Genomic DNA, 24,164 nt, shown 5'->3' with positions numbered 1-24,164 from the left:
CACACTTGGAACTTTGGAGGCAAGAGGCACTGTTCTCAAATGGATGAGAGATGGCCTGTGTTGTAATTCTACCTCTGCTGCTAATTTGCTGGATGACCTTTAGTGTTTTACTTAACCTTGCAAGGGCTTCAATTATTCTATAGAAAATTCAGCGAGAATACATTACACCACAGGGGACTAGTGATGGTGAAAGAATGAAACGATATATGTGAAAGCACATTGAGGAACCTTCTGTCTGCCTTTCTTTACCTTCCTTTTGTTATTTCAGCTCTTTGCTTGAGGCCCCTCCCCCACAGCGGGCCCTCATCTTTCTTGTCACCTTCCCTCATACAGGTTTCCCAAACTTTAGTCATTCACGTACCAAATTCACAATTTGTGGTATATTTGAGTACCAACTGCATTACTATTTGCTTAATATTTTCTTTAAATCGACTCACTTTTTTTTTTTTTAATTTATTAATTTATTTATTTTTGGCTGTGTTGGGTCTTCGTTGCTGTGCGCCAGCTTTTCTCTAGTTGCGGTGAGCGGGGGCCACTCCTCGCTGCGGTGTGCAGGCTTCTCATTGCGGTGGCTTCTCTTGTTGTGGAGCATGGGCTCCAGGCGCGCAGGCCTCAGCAGTTGTGGCTCACAGGCTTAATTGCTCCGCGGCATGTGGGATCCTCCCGGACCAGGGCTCGAACCCGTGTCCCCTGCATTGGCAGGCGGATTCCCAGCCACTGCACCACCAGGGAAGCCCTCGACTCACTTTTTAAATTGGTTTACTTGAAAAGGAAAAATATGCATCAGTATATATGACAGATCATAAGTTTGTCAAGTATATTTTCTCTAATATACATTGTATTACTACATGATCATTAAAATTAAAAAAGTAAAAACACAGAGTCCTGACTTAAGCACCCCTTCCTTGATGACACCTTTGCTAACCCCCCAGACTAAGTCTGTCCGCCTGTCATATACCCCAGCTTCCTCTTTTGTAACACTCGTAATAATCACACCCCCTTGTAATTATCACCTCATATCTGCCTCTTCCACTAGAATATAATCTCTATATGGGCAGGAGCAGTGCTTGTATATCCAGGGTATAGCATCGTACCTAGAACATAAAAGGTATTCAAAAAATTTTTGTGGAATTAGATAAAAAGTTCATCTGTATACTGACCTCAGACTATCTCGAGACCACCAGTGGAAAATTGCAGTGTATGACACCCTCTCCTTCTTTATCTTCTCTCCCAGTGCTTTCCAACGTGGGGACATTCGGGGTCCCGTGAGCAGCCAGGTCACAGTTGACTCGTAGGAAGCTGTGGGTTACATAGTTAGGAGTCTAGGTACTTCCTCTGTTGATCCAAATTTTAAGAATTGATATGTGCAGGGAGTAAAGAAATGACGGCTATGGAGTTTTCAAAGCTCTGAGTTCTTGGCATGTGTAAGTAACGGGCAACTCATCCTTCTGTCCCAACAGACTTCTTCTCACATAAAGTCTATTCCCACCGGGAATATTTGGTGGTTGTTGATGATGCCTGGGCAATACTTAACTCTCCATGGGGTCCCCAGAGAAGGCCCTAAACCTTATTTGTACCTGTCGTTTGCTTGACCTCTTACCTCTGGTTCTAACTTTCCACAAGTTTCTGGGCATCTGAGAAAGCGGTCATGCAGACGTTGTAGATGTCTTGGCAGGTGTCTGGTTCTGCATGGGTAGTGAGTCCTTGACAGTGGTTTTCTAGAAAAATGATGTGCTCCTTATCTGTTTGCTAATTCCTTCCACATATCACAAGACTTTTCTGTAAATTCCCATCAGTCTTGACAAAGTTATCTTGTAGACTTACGTAGTGATTTTGATGGCTGCATGGAGCTGTTTGTCTTGTTCAGAACTAAATTAATAACACCACAGTGGCACCTACTTTACCACCAAACTTCTTAAACTCTCCTAATATACTAATCAGCATGTCAGTGAAATATTTTTTTTCTGGATAAAGACAAGCCTGGTGAAATGGATTAGACATTCACATGGCATTGCATAATTCAGCATGCCAGTACGGTGCATACGATTTGCATTAATAGCCTGCACTGGAAGCTGCTGCTCATAGGTTTCTCTCATTAGGTCGAATATGGAAGATTCCAGACTGTCAATCAATTACAGTAATTTCCTTTTCCATATTTATTCCATCACTGTCATTGACAGCTACCATTAAGTGACATTAATACAATACAATATCATCTTGCATTTCTACAGAGCATCTCAGGGTGCCTAACACTTCCTCTCCAGCCAAGAAATCACATTACAAAAGAAAAAGTGCCCTCATTCTCTAGGTAGAAGATAGGCTGCCAATTCTCTGGGATACTGTGGGAGTTGCCCAGAATCTCTGGAGATGCTCCTGACTTCTGGCCATGGGTGTTTTTCTGTTGTCTAAAAATACCTGAGGCTGTGACTCTGGGGAGTGGGGTGACTTAGTGGCCAGTGATGACTTTCCAGGGAGCCCAGTGGACCACCTGGCCGCCTCGACTCCACATTGATTTAGGACCTGTTTATGAGGCAGAGCCGGTGGAAACCCTTGTGGAAGAAATCACTTTCTTCTAGAAGGGCAGCAGTTGCTGTATGTCACTCTTCTGCAGTCATTTCACCATCACGTAAAATGCCATTGACCACCTTGACTCAGTAGAGTGGGACAAAGCGCCCCTTTTCCAGATTATTCATATATGATAATTTACCAGACAACTCTGATATATCCTCCCTTCCCCTTCTGTCTTTCCTGGAGTCAGGGATTATGAGTTTTGCTGCGCAGAAGCCATCTCTGTGGTCCAGATGTCACCGACTTTATATATAGACTACTCCCCTTGCTCAGTTTCGGGTGACACACCAGTAGGGTTTCTAGATAAAATACAGGATGCCCAGTTCAATTTGAATTTCAGATGAGCAGTGAATTTTTTAGTATAAGTATGCTCCAAACATTGCAAGGAACATATAAAAATTTCCATGGTGTATCTGAAATTCAAATTGAACTGGGCATCCTGTATTTTTATTTGCCAAATCTGGCAACCGTACCCATCAGGTGCATCAAAAGCCTAAGAACCAAGCCAGTCAAGCTACCTGAGATCCTAGGAGAAATCAAATCAAGACGCTCCGTCTACAGGGAGCCCAAGTATTTGCAAAGCGCTGTGCTCGCAGCTGTGAGGGATGCAACAGCATCAGACCTGGTGAGAAAACAGAACAGGAAGGGAATGGCCACAGGCCAGAGAGAGGCTGTGGTGCTAAAGCAAAAAGTTTGGCTCATGAACTATAGAAAAGCAGAAGAGTATTAGAAAACTGCTTCTTGTGGTTTTCTTTATCCATAACCTTTTGTGATAGCTTCTTGCAGTTGGGGCTTCTGCTGCACAGCTGGGGAGAAAGCTGGAGGGACTGAAAAAGGAAGCTTTCTGACAGGCACGGAGGCCTGTGGGCACAGCACTTGCGTTGGTCTTTTATTGCTGGGGTAAATCCAGCATCATCTTGACTGACGGTCAAGGAGAGAGAGCCTGGGAGAAACAATCAATAGGTATTTGTGGATTGGATGACTGACAAATTTTTGAGCAGAGAATGCATGATGAAAGATAAACTTTATAGAGAGGATTTTGGAGGTGTTGTGTGGGAGAACAAGGAGAATAAGGGCCTTCAATAACTGGAAATTAATCAACTCTCTGCTCTGATGGGGTCACCCCTGCCTCAGTATCCACACTGGGTAACACCTAACACTGCCAGCCCTCCTCACCCAGCAGCCTGGCATCACCTAGCTCAGGGTACCTCTAACGCTCGTAATTATTGTAGCAAATGATTGTAGTTCTGTTTCTTCTGAGAACGGGGAGAATAATTATATCCTGGAGGAGGGGAATAAGGAAAAAACAAGAGGCAGAATTGTGGCAGAGAGGACAACATTAAAAAAAAAAAAAAGTGACTTAGAGAAATCGTAGATGAGCTGGGGGAGAAGTGTGTCATTAATTTTTTTTCTGATCAATTAATATTTGTGTGGTTGAGGATAAGGAACTATGTGCCTTGCGTTTTTGTTTCAGATTGTAATCAGATGATAACCCATAGGAAGAAGCAGCAACAGAACAACGAAATATGTGTAATCTCCTTAAAGACACCTACATTTGTTTCTGAGGAGGATGAGAAGGCTTTTGAGATGCTGGGAGGGGAAAAGGATATTTGAACTGAAAAGGATCTTTGTCATTCTTAATGTTGCTTGAGGGTTTGGAGAGAAGGAATGAGATGATACCCACACAGTAAACCTTAGGCCACCACACCTCTCCCATAGAGCCTGATTCGAAACCAAGAAAGTAAGTACCTCAAGAATTAAAAAGTTTAGTAAAAGAAGGTACTCAACCAACAATCTCTCCTATCTTTTTCCTCCCCCTGTGCTTTGTTTCCTCTGGCTCTTCATACCTTAAATTAAATAATAGTTAATAAATAGGCAACTGCTACAGCCCATGTTTTTGCCCTTGTGCAGAGCTCTGTTCTTCTTCATGTTTCCCTCAATGAAAATCCACTCCTCAAGGCAGAGAATGCAGATTTTACTGAAGATTTCATAAGGAAGACTAAGAGGGGATTTACATCTCACAGTGCTCAGACCTCATGCCCCAAATTGCCATTAGATGTCCCTTCCCAAGTCTATTCTCTGCTGTTGGCCTTTGTGTCTTTTAAACCTTCTACCCAGCGGCTTCTCAAATTCTCCATTTTAGAGAATTCTTCCCCTCCACCAATCCTTGACTCTTTGCAGAAACATTTAGCCATTCCTCACTTCTCTCAGCCCTTGGCTTCAGCCACCCACAGGCCCTGGGCACCCAGCCTTCGATCAGGTTTATCAAAGCATTCCTCCTAAAAATGCATGTCTCTGCTCCTTGCAAGGAATTCATGTAAAACTGCTAAGAAGAATGAGATTTTTCTCTGTATTGCCACAGGAACATAATTTATCAGGGAATAATATCTGGCAAAGTTTACCATGTGCTTTGGGTTTTTAATTTTTATGTTATTTGCTGACCTCTTATCTAAGGCTAGAGGTTGGGCTTGGAGGTAGTGGAGAGAAATGGATTCCCGTCCAACCACATTTTTCAGGATGACATCAGTTCTTTCCCCACTGTTGAGTGAGTGTGTCCAAAGAATTCTGAGTTGATATTTACCGAGTAGCTGGAAGAGAAACCAGTATTTTGTTTTTTAGCTTCTTCATCCATGGAGAGTGGACAGCCATCTTTCTTCCTTCTCTTTTCTTAGGGGCTTCCTCCTTGGAATTTCCCACCGTCTCTTGCAGCAATCAGAAACTTCACTTTTCCCCATGTGATAAGAATTCCTTTATGACCACACTAAATCTCAAAGATCTTAGAATTACTATATTAATTTCTTGATTTTAATATTATTGCTTGCTTATTCCCTGGGAGACTGAAGTTTAGTGATCCTGGTCCACAGCCCTGGGAGACTCCAAGATGTTTGCCCAAAAGATGGCTTGTAAATTCTTTCCTCCCTTACAAAATTCATCCTCCTGCAGTTTTGTGTTACTTTTACATGAACTGTCCTTTTAAGGTCATATTTTCTGAAATAAAAATCAGGCTGATGTATACTTGCTATGTACTAGGCTGTCAAAGATACTTGTTAAATAAATCTGGAAAATTCAGGGTGTGTTGTTGTTGACTTTTAAACCCATGTAGAAAACGCCTTTCCGGAAGTCATTGTGTTTTGTTGTTCATCATTTGTCTTCCTTGAAGACCTGTTTTCTGTCATTTTTCCAAAACTGAGTGTGCTCTTTTCTCCTTCTGACTCACCTGGCTGTGATATTCTTTGATCACCTCACATTATTTGATCAGTAATTCTGCTCAGGTCCAATGATTTTGCCTCTTCTTTCTCAACTTACTGATTTCTATGGCACATCTTCCTTCCCAAGATTTCTTTCTAGGTCATACCTAGAATGAAAGGATCATCCCCAATCATCCTTCTTTCTCTTGTTTGACGTATGTCATATCTTAAGGAATATCAGCTGCTACATTACCACCCCCCCGCACCTCCCCCTCTCTTCCCACCGGACCTTCCTGTAGCTCCTGCTGCCACAGTTACTCAGTCTTCTTGCTCACTGTGCTTCATTTCTATCCTTATCGTTCAGGGGTAACAGTTCAATGATCTTTCACCTTCTCTGTCCACTGAGTTCATTTACAATTTACAATCCAAACAGTTTCTGGTTGTCAGCTTGCCTGACTGTAACTTCTAATATTTACTCTTACCGTCCCGTCCTCCAAGTCTTCCCTGTCACCTTTCATCTCTGGAGTTGTCAGTATTCATCCCAAGTTGTTTCTTTTCCTTTCTCTCTTCTACTTCCTCCCTTGTTCCTTTTTTGCTCTCTCTTTACTTTTTTATTTTGAACAATTTTAGATTTATAAAAAGTTGCAATGATAGCAAAGAAATTACAGAGTGTTCCCATATACCCTTTACCCAGTTTCCCCCAAGGTCACCTCTTATGTAATTATAGTACTGTATCAAAACTGGGAAACTGACATTGGTTCAGTGTGTGCAGAGAGTTCTGTGCCTTTCTATCACACCCGTGTAGATTCCTGTAACCATCAAGAAACAGAACTACTGCATCACCTTGGAGATCTCCCTCATGCTACCCGTTTGTAATCATACTTACCATCTTTAACCTATGACAACCACTAATCTGAGAATACTATACAAATGATATTATACAGGATATGACCTATTGAGACTGGCTTTTTTTTTTTCATCCGCATAAGGCCCTTGAAGTCCATCCAAGTTGCTGTGTATATCGATAGTTGATTTCCACTTATTGCCGAGTAGTATTCCAAACATTTACTTATTGAAGGACATTTTGGTTGTTTCCAGTTTTTGGCTTGCAGATAATCTTTGCTCTCTCTTTATATTTTAATTCCAAGTTGCTACTTTCTAGCAGATGTTTGCAGGAAAAGGAAATCTTTTGGAAGAGGAAGACTCACCCATTGGTTCTTTCACCTAACCAAGGCTTAGGTTCATCCCAGACTGGTTGACAAAGTAGATAAGCCTTTCTTTTCAGAAACAGCCTTGGTTTTTTGGCATCTGAACTTAAACCTCCTGTTCCAATTCTTGTTTGTCAGTAAATGCCCTGCCTGGGGTGAATGCACTAGATTTCACCTCTACGGAGGTGTTCCAATATAAATTTTGGTCACAAACAAAAATCAGGTTATTTTAAGTTAGGATGTTAATTTAAAATGACTACATCATTACAAGGGCTTTGGTGCCTGTTCAGAAGTGCCTTCAAGTTATTTCTGGCAAAATGTATTGAAACTAGTGGCCTTTAGAACTCAGTTCTCAAGGGAAACAAGACAAGCTGAGTTTCAGCTTTTTGACTTGAAGGCAGGGTCAGCCAGTGGCATTTGCTAAGAAAAAAATTCACAAGTTCATTTTCCAAATGAGTTTAAGGTTCAGTACTTTGTTAACACTGCACGTGTTTGAGAAGGAACTCCTGAGCACCGGCAGGCTAGTTTTGCCTTGATTTGAGTAAATTAGTGCATTTGCCTGACATTTTTGGCATGGGGTAATGAAGGTTGACACAGGGTTTCCCTTCAGTGAGTAACTTGGCTTCTTTTTATGTTTGAAAATTTCACATATTTGCCTTGAGTCCAAGTTGATGTGATTATATGGCAAAGAAATAAAAGTGTAGATATTAAAATATTACTGGATACTTTAGTCTTTCAGGGAGAAAGGGAATTGAACATATATGACAGAGGCATTTGGGCTAGCTCATCAAGATTTTTTTTTTTCCTTAAAGTTTGCAGGAAATTTAAAATTTTTGATAGTTAAAGCAATAATCAGAATCTTCTCCATTTTATGAAATTTCTAGGTCTTGGTTTTGCAGGGACCTTTGGTTTAGTTACCACCTTTGTGAAAGAAAGATCCTATCCTCTCTCCTCCCCACCCTTCTTCATTAACATCTGGGAGATGATAATGCCTTTTATTTACTTAACTTGTATCTGGAAAACTGAAAGCACTTTGTACCCTTTATCTAATGAATCCCTAATTTCCCTCCAGGGAGGCAGAGGAAGGTGAGCTACAGTGGATCTTGGTGTGACAAGCAGTGAGTCACCAGAGTGAGTCACTGGCAAGATGGGGAGGCCACTTTCCACCCAGGCTGGTGTTCCCAGACCCGTATTTTCAGCATTTGTTTCCACAATACCCCAAGGACTCTTCAAGTGTCTTAGGAGAGTACTGTAAGATTCACATATTGAATTCAAATGAATTTTAACCAAAAAACCAAAAGGACAAAAACAGACCCATTTTTGGAAGGTTTTTTAGGATGTGTTATAGAACAGGCCATCCTAGGGCAGTGTTATAGCTCAGCAAAGTTTGAGACACACCTCTAAATGAAGATTTATACAACTTCTGATGGGCCAAAATCCCAGAACTAAGGCATTCAGCGTAAAGGGAGGGGAAATCCAGAGGTCTCTTTTTCAAAAGAAGTTACTGGCCAGAGTGTCAGCCTTCTCCTTTAGTGATACTGCAAACATTGTAGTAATCAGAATTCTTTATTAATCAGTCTTTCTGCCTGTCTGCAATGTGAGCACGGATACTGGAAATGATGACTCAGGTGTGAACATCTTGAACTGGCTGTGAATGATCAGAAACCAAGTTTTACTGAGCTTATAATGGTGGTGTTCATGCTATCCCACCATATTTGAATCCCTCGAAGAGTAAGGATCTCTGTGACTAGCCATGGTGGCAGTCGAATCAGGAAGGTGGCTGACTCGCTGCTGTTTCTGGGTCACGGAGTTCCCAGGTGCAATCCTCCCAGGTAGCGAGGCTTCTGACCACTCAACTGTCTGGAGGTCTGCTTGGACCTGGATCCTGGCACACAAAGCATTTCAGAAACAATGGTGGGGATCTGGGCGAGATAGTGCTCAAAGCTGAGAAGCAAGCCAACAGGACACTTACCCAGGGCCTCACGTGTGCTAAGTTCCATGCTAGGGGCTTTAACCCATGTTGTCTCATTTGTCACCAAGAAATGACAAGTGACAGGAGCCTCACCAGAGGGGTCTAGGGTAAGGTGATCAGGAGACACCGGAATGGGTTAGGATGCTTGCATTGGCGGTTAATAGAAGACGTGAAAGTGGGCTAAGTGGCAAGGACATCTGGTGGCCCAGGAAAGGCTGATCCAGTGGTTGAGTGATGAGTGTAAGAACCCAGGCTGTCTTCATCTCTGTGTGTGCCGTGCTGACTTGATCTGAAGGCTGGCTCTCCTTATGAGCGTAGGATGATTGCCACTAGCATTAGTGCTGGGGCTCTCTTACCATGACCAGAGAGTGCGAGTTGGAGGGAGCTGGTTTCCAGTACTTCCTGCAGAAAAACAATGAACCTCCTTTTCCAGAAAGGCTTTAGCCCTTCCATCTTGTTAGCCAGAACTGAGTCACCTGGCCGATCTTCAGCTCTACAAGAAGGATGGAATTACCCTTAGAGGTTTAGACTAAACAGGATGCACTCTGGGATCCAGGAATGGGGTCAGTTGGCTGCGTGGGGGCAAGGTAGATTCAAATGGAAATCTTGCTTTTGGTGAGAAGGAGCAAACCTTGAGCTATATAGAAGGGAAATTCAGTTCTATGTTTGATTTATATATTAACGTATTTAGAAAGAGATACATCCACAAAAAAAGAATTCTTGCTTTTACAGGGGAAAACAGCTATCTGAAATCTCCTCTTAAACTTTACTCTTAAGTTCAGACATATTTAAAACTGCTTACCAGAAGTCTAAACCTCGTGAGCTCAGGCATCTTACATCCAACACCCTCAAAATGGTGACCATCATGTTTCTGTCCCACTTCATCAAACCTGCCCCTACTCCTGGGCTCTCTGGTTTCTTCAGTGATGCCACCATATTCATAGACACCCAAGCAACAGATTGGAATATTTTTAGCAATCTCTTGTATGCTAGAGTGTCTCAGAAGTTCTTTCCCATAAAGGCATGAAGCTTATTTGGTAAAGTGAAAGGTGATAAACATACTCAGTAACATGTTTTAAAATGGCTGTGATGTCCTGTCTTTAATGCACATTTTATTTCACTTGGGTCATCTGTAGCATCCAGGATGTGTGACGTCAAACAAGCAAGTGCAGTCCTTGTGCTTTTCTTCAGAGGCAAACGTTTTAGCAGCTGAAGTTAAAGGCACATGTTGGGTTGAATGCTGAACAGAGCCGACATTTCATCTGGTGGTTTGGCAAGATTGCTTTGGGCACAGGTGATTATGAGGGCTGGTGAACTGCAGAAGTTGTCTGTAGATAAGCTGGTTTCACCCAGTTGTGCCGTGAATGTCACACCTGCACATCTGGGGGTGTAAATATGAAATTTTAAAGCTTTGCTACCTGGCCTTAGTCAACTTAAAGCATTTACTTTTGCAGCCAGGCACTACCCCAGTTCACCAAACAGGTTTGACACAGGAAAAAAATAAAGTTGAAATTTGGCCTTGTTCCACATATATTCTTATGCCATCAGAATATGGTTTTCTTTGGTTCATTGTTGTATTTGTCTGAGGGCTGCCGTAACAAATTACCACCAACTGGGTGGCTTAAAAAACAGAAATTTATTCTCTCACAGTTCTGGAGGCTGGACGTCTGAAATCAAGGTGTCTGAAGGCTCCAGAGGAGAATGCTTCCTCGCCTTTTCCAGCCTCTGGGGGTTCCGGGTGTGCCTTGGCTTGTGGCTGTTTAACTCCAATCTCTACCTCTGTGTTCACATGGCCTTCTTCTCTCTGTGTGTCCATGTCTTCTCCTTTGCTGTCTCTCATAAGGACACTTGTTATGGATATAGGGCCCACCGGACAATTCAGGGTGATGTCATCTTGAAATCCTTAATCATATCTGCAAAGACCGTTTTCCCAAATAAGGTCACGTTCACAGGTTCTGGGATGTGGACATATCTTTTAAGGGCCACCACTTGGCCCACTACAGTCACCACATTTCTTCTCAGGTGGTGGATATCGAGATAGTTGACAAGGATGGAACCACTTAAGGTCTTGTCTTCCAAATCCAAGGCACGGTACCCCCACCAAAATGAATTGCTTGAAGAAAGACAGGTCTCAGACTGTATCGCCCAGAATTGTCTGGTTTCCTTGTTGTTTTATTTATGGCCTGTTGAGCTGTACATGTCTGAGAAAGAACTTCTGAGACATACCAGCCAGTAACCATCACATTCTTTGGACTGTACCTTCTGAACATTCTCTGAATCCATTGCACCCCTTCCTTACTGCCACCACTGCCTTGTCAAGTCCCCATCATTTCTCACCTGGATTACGCCTTACTTCTCCCATTTTCTCCTTAGCTCCCTCTCTCCATATTGCTGCCTGAAGAGCTTCATGAAATTCCCGTCTGGTGCTACTTGCCTGGTGTTAGATAGCTTTCATCTGTCCCTCCAGAGCCATCCTTCTCACCTTGCCTTCTTCCCCCAAAGCTCTTTTGCCCTCTGGCTTCAGGCTGGGTTTGGCCAATGGAAGGCACTGGTCAGACGGGGAGGTGGGAGCAGTGGGAAGGGTCATCTACTTCCCTGACCCCTTGCCTGGAGGTCCCCACACACCGATTTCATCCCTCGATGGATGCTGCCCCCTCACCCTTCAGGCCTAAGGATGGCAACAGGACCCCCTGTGGTCTCCCTACACCCCGCCCACACCTTTGAATGCAATCCCTTCGTAAACACTTCTTAAATTACCAAATTCAGTGTGCCATATGCTTCTCGCCTGCACCGTGACTAATGTAACCATGCTTAAAGCTCGTCACTGGCTCTATCCTGCCCAGAGGACAAATGCAGCGTCAGTGGCAGGGGCACACGTCTTCAGCCTTGCCACTTCCTGACACACTCTGCGCTCCCGCACCCGGATGGACTTGCTGTTCTCTGAACGTGCTGTGTCCTTTTACTTCTTAGGGGTCTTTGTGAGTGATGCTTTCTTTCCTGATTTATCTGCCTGGACATGGTCTTTTTCATCCTTCAGGACTTTGCTCAAGCATCACGTGTTGACTGGTGCTGACCTCCCCCGAGCAGCGTTCGTTACCTCCTCCAGGCTCCACATCATGTCACACACATCCGTTAAGGTCCTTCTCATTGCCACAGGTACTCTTTTCCAGCCCCTCTCTGAACCCCTTGGCTGCATGGACTGGATTCTGTATTTCTTGCTTCTCCAAGTGCCTGCTCTTACCCCTTTTGAATGAATACATCTTCTTTATGGACTATATTATTTCTTGCTCCATTCATATAAATGAGATTACTGCAATAAAATACAGTCAGCCCTCTGTATTCTCAGATGTGGAACCTGCAGGTATGGAGAGTCGACTGCACTACGCCATTTCATATAATGGACTTGAACATCCTCAGAGTTTGGTAACCGACGGGGGGTCCTGGAACCGACTGTGCCACCTTCATCAAGGCAAGCGTGTGTGCATTGTTTTCTATTTTGATGAGTATTACTTTGTTTTATCCTCATGACACCTCTGAGAGATGGGTAGATGGGAGGCAAATTCCTCTCCGTCACTTGGATTGTTAGTGGCAGAACTTCGCCAAGAATCTAGACCTCTTGATACGAGCTTGGTCCTCTTTCAGTTAGAGCATTCTGCCTCCTGAGATGCCAGGTTAAAAAAACCACAAAGCCAGGGGCAGCCTGGATGAATGAGTGCTACCGCAAGGGCCACTTCAGATGGAAGGCAACTCAAGTGCCGTAGAGATAACTCCAAGTGATTATAAACACATGTTAGGAAGGCTGTTCAGAGAGAGCTTGTTGTCAGAAGGGTCCTAACAAACGGAACTGGCCACATTACCGGAACCTAAGTTCCCATTGCCCAAGAATTATGTCTGATCTAAGCTCCAGGGACCATCAACAGAACATGACATATGGATTAAAATTAGGATATGAACATCAAAAAGAAGTATTCCGCAACCCTGGGGAAGGAATGGGGGATAGTTTCTGTAATTCAAACCATATTCCATGAGAAAGTAATTTATAGGCAGCAGCACAAATAAAGATGAATTTGAGGGCATTTGGAAAATTTCTGTTATGTCAATAGAAGGCTTAAAGGTTCTTCCTTCTGTCTGCCTTAGGAGAAGAAGCATCGTGTTGAAAGCACTGCTAATAATGTGGCTCACTTGTAAGGAACATTCGCAGAGATACAGTCAGAGAATTTCAGCGGGAAACGGTCATCCAATGTTGGGCTTTGGACATTTGGATTTTTTCCAACAGGAAGGAAAACATGAAATCTGAATACTCCAATTGGTTGAGGGTCAGGACAGATTTAAGTTTTAGATGTGGTGCAGGCTTTAGCCCACCAGATCTCTGCAACCCCAGTAGTGTCAGAGCATGAATGGTGATCCTGGTGGGTTCGTGTTATAACCTCATAATCATCATGATGAACCTTCCATTAACTGGAACACCCATTAGTTGCTTGGACCTCTCTCCTTGTCCTTCACTGAAGACAAATAAGTGAGTTAACAGAACATAAAGGAAATAAACAATAAATTTCTATGCATCCAGCTTTATCTTTTAAACCTTCTATTGGTGTTCTTAATCTTAAAAGGTTCATATCTTTTAACCCAATTATTTCCTTTCTTGGGGAAATTTATCTTAGGGATATAATAAGAGTTGTAGATAAAGATCTGGAAAAAAACCAGACTGTCTAACAATAAGGAAAGCGTTAGTTTAATCCAATTAATAGACTTCTATGCCATTATTTAAATCACATGTTTGGAAAACATTTAATGATGTGAAGGTGCTTATGATATAAATCACAAGAGCATATACAAAACTGTACCTATGGTATAATCTGACGTTTTGAAAACCTTTTTCTCTTTGCCTAGATACATATATCTATAAATAGTAAAATACCAGAAGGAAAACCATCAAAATGTTAATTATGGTTATCTCTGGGTGGTGGGATTATGGGTGTATTTTATTTTATCATTTGTACTTAACTAATTTTCCAATCTTTATGAGTATAAATCCGAAAACAACTTTGTAAACAGTATTGAAAACGCTTCCCTGGCTTCTCCCTATTTCCAAGGCAAAACCCAGACTCTTTAGTGTGGACAGTGGGTCTCCTTATGATCTGGCTGCCCATGCTTCTGGCTCACCTCTCCCTACTCCTCTCCTCAGGCCCTGCCTCCCAGCCTTCCTCAGGGGTCTGCTGAGTTTGCGGTCGTTTTCCACGTGTGCAGTGCTTTCTGAAGGTCCCCTGCCTTTGCGCATGGCTGTTCTTTCTGCCTAGGCCACTTTTCTCTTCTCGCCAGTGCTGGCACGCTCCCACACGTAGCTCAGGTCTCTTGTGGAAAGCCTCCTGTAGCGGATGCTGGCCCATCTCCCCTTCAGGCCCGACGTGCTCATTGTCTCAGCGTCCGGGTGTTGCCGGCTGCCGCCTCACCGATAAATCCCTCTCCTGTATTTGTCCTTGGCCCAAGGGAGCAGCCTCGCCTAAGGTCACACCTCTCCCCTGGGACGGCCCGCATCTGATGAGGGGTCGAAGCCCCGCTTCTAGGCCTGGCCCCTTTGCCTCAGTCAGTGACAGCTCTGAAAGGCCATCCCAGCTTTAGAGCTCCCTGAGGGGTCAGCCAAGGCCTCTTTGGCAGCTGCATCGCAGTGAAACTTCTTCCTCTGCCTGGCCCTGTTTTCCTCCCTCCCTCGCAAGTGAGCAATCTCCAGGAAGCCTTGTACACACGAATCTGTCTCTGGGTCTGTGTTTTGGGGAACCCAACGGAGGACCCCTCCTGTGGTCCCTTACCTCACTCCCTAAGTTAGAGCCCCATCCTCTGGGCTCTTGAATGCCCTTTGTTTGTGTCTACTTCAGCACTTCTCTCACTGTACTGTAACAGAACACCGTTCTCATGTCTCCCCTACCTGACCCAAATCTCCCAGAAGGTAACAGGGAGTCGTCTTTGTCCTCTGTGTCTGTAGCACCTGTCGCAGTGCCTGGCTCCTCGTTTGTGATGAATGAAAGCATGTGAAAGGGAGGTGGAGAGTAGAGAGAATAACAGGTGGAGAAATAGTATGACAAAATGAAATAACGCAGGTCCTTCTACACCTTTCCAATTGAGGTTACATTTCCTACTGAGCCTTTCTGTGTATCTATCTACCAATAAACAAAGCTCTGCCTTTGAGGTCTCTATAGCCCCTTCCAGGGGCAACTCGGGAAATTCCAATCAGGAATTGGAAGAATTCTGCACTTTATTTTTCTTCCTGTCTTGTATGTGCAAGACTAACCCTTCTTTCTTCTCTCCTTCTTCAACCCTACTTTCTCCTTTATTTCTCCTTTCCTTTCTCCCCACCATTTCTCAAACTAGGTCTAAGGTCAATTTGTTGTCAAGGAATTTGCAAAGAAGTCATGACCAAGGGCTAATCTGACCATAGTGATTCTCCTTCAGGAAACTGCAGGGGAAAAAGTTGGGTGCCCTTTCAAAATCATACCATCCTCTGATGGGTAACTTTTGGAATAGGGGTGTTTTAGTCCCTTGTTCCTAAGGAATGATTCAGATAAAATTTCTCTGAGGGTAAAAGAGAACCTGTCTCAGCTTTCAGAGTTATCTGTGTAATTAATCACAAATATGTTACTAAGTCCCTGGGTATGTATCCAAATTGTGTGGGAAACACCCAGCTCTTAATCTTACAGGTTCAGGGACCCCGACCACTGGTCTCTTCTGTTTCTCTTTTGTGGGGTCCACTCTTGGATGAATTCGCTAGTGCTGAAAACGTTTGAAGTGGTTGCGGAATGCTGCTCCACGTTTATTCCATATTTCAAGAAAAACATTACTATTTTCTCTTAATATGGGACAACCTGTGTGCCTCCGGGAAATGGAGCTGAGTTATTTAGCGACCATTTCTCATTTTGTCTCCCATCTTACGCACATGGCAAGACAAGTGCCATGATTACCAGTGCATAATCAGGGACAGAGCACGTGGAGGGTAAGTGACCTTGAGTAATTATAGAGCCACTTAATGCCAGGACCAGGACAGGGATTCGGGACACCTGACTTCGGGGTCTGCACTTAACACTGGTCATGCTGAGGGCAGGCCATCACTTGGGAGATTTTCTCCATGAATACATTTGTTCCCCTTAGAGTTAAAAGTTGTCACAAATTCTAGAACTAGAAAACATGACCACAGCATTGGTAGCCGTGTGTGCTCACATGTGAGCATGTACTCGTGTGTGTGTGTGTGTGTGTGTGTGTGTGTGTGTGTGTTAGAGACTTCAACCCTGCAGAGACTTAGCCCTGCCTGTTTTAGGTGTTACATAGGAGTGTTTATTCCCCACTCCTCTTGTTTCCAGGGGAACGTGCTTCCATTGAGTAAATGCCCTGGGCTCGCTCTCTCCGTCATCTCCTTCACTTCATTGGAGGGAGAGGAAAACGGTCAGTCTGGGAGAGTCAGTTGAAGATGCGTGTCTCACTGTCTCCTTTCTCTCTGTATGGGAATTGCCTGGAGAAAGTGAACATTTTCTGCTCGTTCAAGCCTTAAGTTTTAAGGGGCAGCTCCTCATGTGGCAACGTTTCCTGCCTTCCAGCAGTGCCTGGTGCTGGCTAGGGGACTTCAGTTCAGTGGCACAATATTAACAAGTTTGCAGAGCTGAAGTCACACTCTCTAACCAAGACTTTGTCAATTTGAAAAAAAAGAAAGGTGATTTTTAACCTCTATCTGTCTTATACTTACACCTCTTAATTGACCCAGAACTTGGGCAGGAAAGAGGGGTCCTATTTATTGGGTTCCCTAAAGCCTCATCAGAGAGGGCTCCTCTGCTTGGCCTTCAGCAATTGCCTGGTGGAGATAAACATCTACTCTTGGTGGGCAGCCCCGAATTTGGGGCAGAGGTTTGGAATGGAAACACAGAGGCCACTGGCCAAGCTCGTCCTGTCTACAGTCTGAGTGACTCAGGGAAGGTCCTGACTCAGTTGGCGCTTATGAAGAGAAAGGAGGGGGCTTCCCAAAAAATCACCCTCCTTTAGTGACAAAGTAGTTGTGGAACAAACACGTTTCCTGCCAGGGCTCCTTCCTGTTCCCACAAACTTTCAAGTTTAAGTAATCATGTGAGCAAGGGAACTCACTTACTAGAATAATTCCTTTCTGTGTACTGAAATCCAGTTCACATCCGATCTCCCCAGCCAAAAGTAATCTCTCTCCTTCAGACTTCTACACTCATTGCCTAGAACTTGCACTTAAGAATTATTATTCCTGAATGATTTTATTGCTTGCTTAGTTGTGGTAGTTGTTCTTGTGCTCTGTGCATTTTATCTCAAATCCCAATGTTTTAAAGTTTGGTAAGTATAAGGACCATGTCTTACACCTCCTTGTATTTTTCCCTACCTGCCAAGAGTCTAGCATAGGATTTATTTGCATTTTTTTTTTTTTTTTTAAATGGGAAGAAAGTCAGAGCAAACTTTTTTCTCTAATTTAGTTCTGGCTGATTTCACCCTTTCTTTTCTTTTCTTTTTTTTAAATTTATTTATTTATTTATGGCTGTGTTGGGTCTTAGTTTCTGTGTGAGGGCTTTCTCTAGCTGTGGCAAGTGGGGGCCACTCTTCATCGCGGTGCGTGGGCCTCTCACTATCGCGGCCTCTCTTGTTGCCGAGCACAGGCTCCAGACGCGCAGGCTCAGTAATTGTGGCTCACGGGCCCAGTTGCTCTGCGGCATGTGGGATCTTCCCGGACCAGGGCTCGAACCCGTGTCCCCTGCATTGGCAGGCAGACTCTCAACCACTGCGCCACCAGGGAAGCCCTATTTGCATGTTTTAGTGTGGAAATAAATGAAGAAGAGTGGGAAAGATTTATAGTGGAAAAAAGGGAAGGCTTCGGGTGTGTGTTGATTGGAGACCGTGGGCCTGGGGAAGCTGGAGGCAGGTAACTGGAAGCAAGGCATCCCATGGGATCAGTTAGGGGTGTGTATTTGATTTTCTCTAGTTGGTCCTATGTTGGAAGGGGGACAAAATTTACGAGAGCTGTCAGTTACTAAGTTCTGGACCTTTTGGCCCAGTTGTTACAGGGGTTATTATTTGGCTTCCTGGATTGTTGCTGACTTTCTATAACCCTGACACAGTAGGCTGACTTCCTGGACTGGTTACTGTAGAAAATGTGTTGTTTTCCTGGGTTGGTTATTGCAGATTGTAGGTCAGAACTCTATTGTTTATATATGATGCGGCCGTTGTTCATTTGTATCAATATATTCAGTCTCTCAGTAGGCATCAATAAATGTTGGTTGATTACTTAACTACAGTTTGAAACATCTCCTTTGAATTGATATCCTTTCTCTTCCCTCTTGCGACTTGCTAAACAGTGTATTCTACAAATATTTTCCATTTAATTTTTGTATCACGACCTTAGAAACAGCACAAGAGAGAAGGAAACTAATCACATTTTTGCTCCCTTTCTCATTTATCATCTTGGAGTGTAAAACACTGATGAAGAAAAAGAAGGGTCATGGTCTTCAGTGTTTCAGACTAGAAATTACTACAGTTCAAGTCCTTCACTTTGTAATGAAGAGACGAAGTCCTACAGACTTGCCCAAGGTCATGATGATCAGTGATAAGCTGAGATTACAGAAGTCATCACTTACAACAGGTAGATAATCTGTCTCCAGCTCTGATCTACTGAGTGTTTGTGCAACATGTTGGCGTAAGAAGGTGGAGGAACAATAAACTTTTTTAAAAACTGGAAAAAAGCCAAGTTCCTGAAGGTGGAGGCCTTTGGTAGAGTATTTTTTTAGGAGCAGAAGAACATGTGGGGTGAATTGTGGGGTTCACCACAGTGTGTGATGCGCTGTTTTAGTATCCTTTGGCTGCCATGTAACAAAGTACCACAAAATGGGTGCCTTAAATAACAGAAAATTATTCCCTCACAGTTCCAGAGGCCAGAGGTCTGAAATCAAGGTGTCAGCAGGGCCCCGCTCCTTCTGAGACCTGTAGGAGAGAATCCTCCCTTGCCTCTCCTAGCTTTTGGTATTTGCTGGCAATCCTTAGAATTCCTTGGAATTCCTTGGCTTGCAGATGCCTCCTTCCAACCTCTGTTTCTATCATCACATGACATTCTTCCCGTATATCTCTCTTTCTGTGCCCAAATTTAGCCTCTTCTCATAAGGGTATCAGCCATTTTGGATTAAGGGCCCACCCTACTGTAGTATGACCTCATCTTAACTAATGACATCTGCAGTGACCCTCTTTCCAGATAAGGTCCCATTCAGAGGTATTGGGAGTTAGGAGTTGAACATATCTTTTTTGGGAGACACAGATAAACTCATCACACAGGCCATCACGCAGAGCTACATCTTCTCCATGAAACTCCGTAGTCGTGAGCTGCCCGCCTTCCCATCACTTCCTGGCCACTGCCAGCACGTGGCTCATGACTCAGCACCGCTGCTCCAGGAACCCTGGTGACGAGCAGTGCCGCAAGAGGCGACGATGAATAAGAAGTTGTCATTTAAATAGAGCCACCCAGTATCTTTGTAAATACGTGTCACAGGGTATTTAGAGCCATCCTACCCAACCCACTGCTGCGCGTTGGTGGAACTCTAAAGTAAATTACACATACATCTTTTTTTGGCAGCCTCTTATTCACAATTCCCCCCCCCCCCCCCCCCAAGCCTCATTTCCCTGAGGCAGTGTGCTCACCCACCTTCGTTTCGTCATTTAACCTTGCCTGTTTCTAAAGTTCATGCCGTCCTGAAGCTCTTTGCATCAGCCCCGTCACCTCTGTTAGTCATCTCCTGCCACTTTTCTCTCTTTTCACTCTTTCAGGAAGTAATGTTTTCACTTAGGTAAAAGAGTCATAGGAAGAGTGTTCTGCCTGTTTGATGATTCATTCCCCTGCTCTTTGCTGTTTCTAAATGTTACAGGGGAAAAACCCTTTTGTTCTGGGCTTTGGTGAATGGGCATGGTCAATGAGGGTGAGAAAATGCAGTCATAAAACACTTTCACCTTAGAGTGGAAGTAATCTCATTTATTGGTCTTTCTAATTCTTCTGAGAGGTGGCATCGTGATTCTCACAGCCCCTAGAATCCATGATATGGACTTCCCTGCTTTCAAGTGAAGTGCCCATTCGTTTTACTTCCTCCGTGTTTTGTTGTGAGTGAATCATGGCAAGATGGATGCCATGTGACTACCCCACTCACTTCATTTGTGGGTCCAGGCCATAGGCTCAGAATCTGTCAGAGCTGAGATAGAGCTGAGCTTCTTCAGTTAAATGAGTCCCTCAGAGGGTATTAGGGGCTGAATTGTGTTCCTCCCAAGTTCATATTTTGAAGTCCTAACCCCCAGTACCTCAGAATGTATTTGGAGATTGGGTTTTTAAAGAGGTGATCAGATTAAAATGAAGTCATTAAGGTGGGCCCTAATCCAATATGACTGGTATCCTTATAAGAGGATGAGATTAGGATCAGACACATAGAGAAAGAAGACCATGTGAAGACACAGGGAGATGACGGCCGTCTACAAGCCAAGGAGAGAGGCCTCAGGAGAAATCAACCCTGCCAACACCTTGATCTTGGACTTCTAGCCTCCAGCGCTGTGAGGCAACACATTTCTGTTGTTTCAGTTGCCCAGTTTGTAGTACTTTGTTACAGCAGCCCTAGCAAATGAATACAAAGGGGGACAGGTTTCAGACATGTTAAGTGAACCCTTAAAGGTACCGTGTCTACCCATGGAGCTCCCAGTCCGGACCCCAAAGGTCCTCACTGCTGGACCAGTCCTCATCCCACTTCATGGTGAGATACTGTGTTTGTTACGAAAGAGATCACAGTAGGCTACCTCATTTATGAATCCAGTTCAGCTGGCATCTCAGTGGTGGTGTCAGTTCTTTTGCCATCTTCTGCAGTACCGAGGGGAAATTTTTCTAAGCTAATTTCTTTTAGCTGCAAAGATGACAAATGCTGTCAATGATATCCAACCAGAGTGTATTTTCACCCGTTTTCTTCCCGTCAAGATAAAGCCAAAAGCGTTCGTTGCCAGAAATGGAAGACAGCTTGCTCATCAGCCAGATGATCGCAGTGTTCAGAAGTTCCTCTCATTTGCTGTGTGTGTGAAAAGTTAAGGATTGAAAACAGACAGGCTTACTCTGCTTCAACTGTGGGCTGTGAAGCAAGAAAAAGAGATATTTGGGTAATAGAAGAAGAGTTGTGGAGATGGTCTTGATGGCAAAGCGAACAGGGTCTTTTCAGATTGCTCTGAGGTGAGACGCCCTCAGTTGATTTAATAGTGGATATGGCTCTTCATCAATTAGGTGAAAGATGAGCCTAGAGTTACCAACCACTGTAGGCTACCTTCGTGTCCTAGAGCAAATCCCAATGTCCTACACAAACATGGCTCCTGGGACTTCTACTGTGTTACCTGAAACAAAAATTTCTAGGCAATTCAGTTAGCCCTTTTCCCGATTATCTTGATGGAAATATCTCCATGAGTTCTTAGGAGAAGTCAGAAGTATACACTGGGCTCGGGGCTTCATTAGAAACAGTGAACCTTCAGATGATAGGCTTGAATTATTCCACCATGTTTCCACTCATGAGGAGACCAGGGATATTTGTTGAATTTTTGTGAGGTTGAGTTAAATCACCCGGTTATCACCCCATTATTATGTTATAAGGCCGTTTGTTTGCTGAGTGATTTCTGATCATTTTTATTAGTCTCTCTTTGCAAATACTTAAGGAACTTTCTGACAATTGAGAGAGCTGTTTCAAGGTCTAGAAATGCAGGCTTACAGAATTCAAATGATTAACTCAAGATTGACCCCCCCCCCAAAAAAAATAAATAAATAAAATCCCGAAGAAAACTCAGGGTTCACACTCAAGGCTGTAATTACCATCGCAAAGGTTTTTGGAAGCTCCCATAATCACATTATACTTTATGTCATTAGATATCATTCACCTGTCAACACTTAGATTTTCTCCTGTACCTGATTCTCAAGGTCTTGGAAGTTAACTGGAATTCAAGGATTTGGCTACCTAAGAGAGGGGGAAAAAAGCCAAAAAAACCACCCCCCACACCTGCCCTGGTTCTTCTTTGTCAAGGCCAGCTCAAAATAGGGCAAAATAAGTAAGTTCTCACGGAAAGACAATGCTGCGTTGAGCCACTTCCTATGGGTGCATTCCTGACTGCCTGTTTGTTTTAAGGGTGGGTGTTTTTAGCAGCGGGGAAATCTGGCGGCTGGAGGCAAGAGAATGAAACGGAGGAGGACAGGGAGGAGTGGAGAGACACACTTTCAGGTGCACAAAACGCGCTGCTTTCAGTCCGCTTTCTCCCTCCTTGTCTGAGTCAGCCCCGTCCCATCCCACCCGCCGCTGGCCTTTCTGTGGGTCCTGGGTCTGGAGCTGGCGGAGGCTCCCACTCTTGCTCAGATGAAAGGACAAATCAGAAGGCACCTATCACAAGTCTGTGAGCGGAGAAACAAAGGCCCTACCGCTGACACCCTCCCACTAACGTGGGTCTTAATGGTAGGTTTAATTTCCTCACGCTTGCTGAAAGGAAGGGAAAAAACTCAGCGGAAAGAGCCAGGGTGTGGGCAGCGGCGGCGGTGGGGAAACGACAGCTGTCGTATTCATGGTTAATCAGGTGTGTCTGTCTTTGTGTCGCATCTGTCTGCTACTGTTGCCAGGCCACACGTGAAAGGGAGCGGACGGGAAGGGGCCATTCGTGTTCAAAGGCGGCAGCACTGACCTCTGCTTCGTTCTCCTCGGGCTAGGAGAGCTTGTCTATTTAACTTTCCCCATTATAGGAAGCTGTAATTCTACTCTATTAGCCCACCCTCACCATTTTGGCCTGACAGACGCAAGCTGCATCCAGAATGCCATAAATCTGCCGGGAGAAGGAGGCCTCTCCCCTCCTCCCATGCTTTTCCTTTGGGATTCCGTTTGATTTGTCGAACAAGACGAAACCAGAAAGAGAGAGAAGCACGAGAACTGAGGGCATCTTGGTTCCCCTTCCACCTTAGACTGACCTGGACGTTGAATGCACATTTTACCTAATGAGCTTTGGGGGCTGTCGGGCTCCCCTGCCCCGTGACCAGCACACCCGTTTGCTCTGTGTCTGTCTGTCTGTCTCACGAGTCCCACGCGCGCGTAGTGTTTGCATCAGACCGTAGCCATCTCCCTGGCATCAAATCCTCCCCTTGCTTCCTTCCATCGCCTGCCCCCCTCTCCACCCAGGCACAGAGGGACAAGGGCAGAGCATGGGTGAGACGCCTGGCGGGGAGGCTTCTTGTTTGGTGCGACAGCCCAGCCCTGCCAGACGGGACTCTGCCCTCCAGCACCCGGAGAAACAGCCTCACCACCCACCTCCCAGTGCGTGAGGCTTAGCGTCTCGGAGTCCAAAGGTCTCCAGCTGGAGGCTCAAACTGACCCCCTCCTCCCAGTGGTTCTGCGGGCTCCATCTTACCCCTTTGAAGGTCCTTTGCTTCCAGCCTTTCTGCTTTGGGGCCAGCCCTTGTGTTTCTTGGAGTAAATGGGAGTCATCAGCATTTTCAAGACCAAGGAACTCTCGCTCAAACTTTGACTTTCCTTGAGAATCAGCCGTCATGGACTCACAGGGTTCAGCTTGTCACTTCTGGTTTAAGCCACTTCTCAATACAGGCACTAACTTTCACCCCATCGTGTTAATTTTTCTTGTGGGAAGGCTGGAGTTGGGCTCTACTGATACTGTGCTTTTGGGTGTGTGTGTGTGTGTGTGTGTGTGTGTGTGTGTCTGTGTCTGTGTGTATCTTTTTCTTAATCAAAATTGTTACTTTCCCAGGTGTGGCTTCTCCTGAGCACAGCTGACTTTCCTCTGTCTCTGAGCCTGTATGGATTGCGGTGGCTGTTTTATTAACCTGTGACTTTGGGGTCAGGAAGCTTTTGTTTCCCTGATGCTGAAGGAGTTTGGAAAACCATCCTACTGCCTTGTGCACTGCCTCTTCCCCCTGATGTCCCCTGGACCTCCAGATTTTGGTGAAGTCAGTAGGCAAATATGAAGCTCTTAATAGAAGCCTAGCACTCTGCTAGGCTCTTGTGAGCCCTTCTCTATTATCTTGTGAGAGACCCAGGATCATATGAATAAAGCAAGCAGTGACAAAGTAGGATGGAAAAAAGTTTTTAATAACTTAAAAGAAATAAAAGTCTAAGTTACACAAAGAAAAATGCACAATTCTAAGTGTACAGCTCGACGAATTATCACAAACTGAACACACTCATGTAACCA

General features: G+C 44.4%; 1 long non-coding RNA gene across 1 annotated transcript; it reads right to left on the bottom strand.

The window, feature by feature from the left end:
• Window positions 1-487: 487 nt before the first annotated feature.
• LOC132375409 (uncharacterized) lies at window positions 488-23,427 on the bottom strand. Its single transcript, XR_009506001.1, has 3 exons — window positions 23,367-23,427; window positions 1,161-1,299; window positions 488-762 (listed from the first exon to the last, which is right to left on the bottom strand). It is a non-coding gene; the product is annotated as an uncharacterized LOC132375409 (long non-coding RNA).
• Between the last annotated feature and the right edge of the window lie 737 nt (window positions 23,428-24,164).

This window comes from Balaenoptera ricei, chromosome 11, assembly GCF_028023285.1.
Source record: "Balaenoptera ricei isolate mBalRic1 chromosome 11, mBalRic1.hap2, whole genome shotgun sequence".
NCBI classification, from domain to species: Eukaryota; Metazoa; Chordata; class Mammalia; order Artiodactyla; family Balaenopteridae; genus Balaenoptera; species Balaenoptera ricei.
This window is presented reverse-complemented; position numbering and strand designations above follow the sequence as displayed.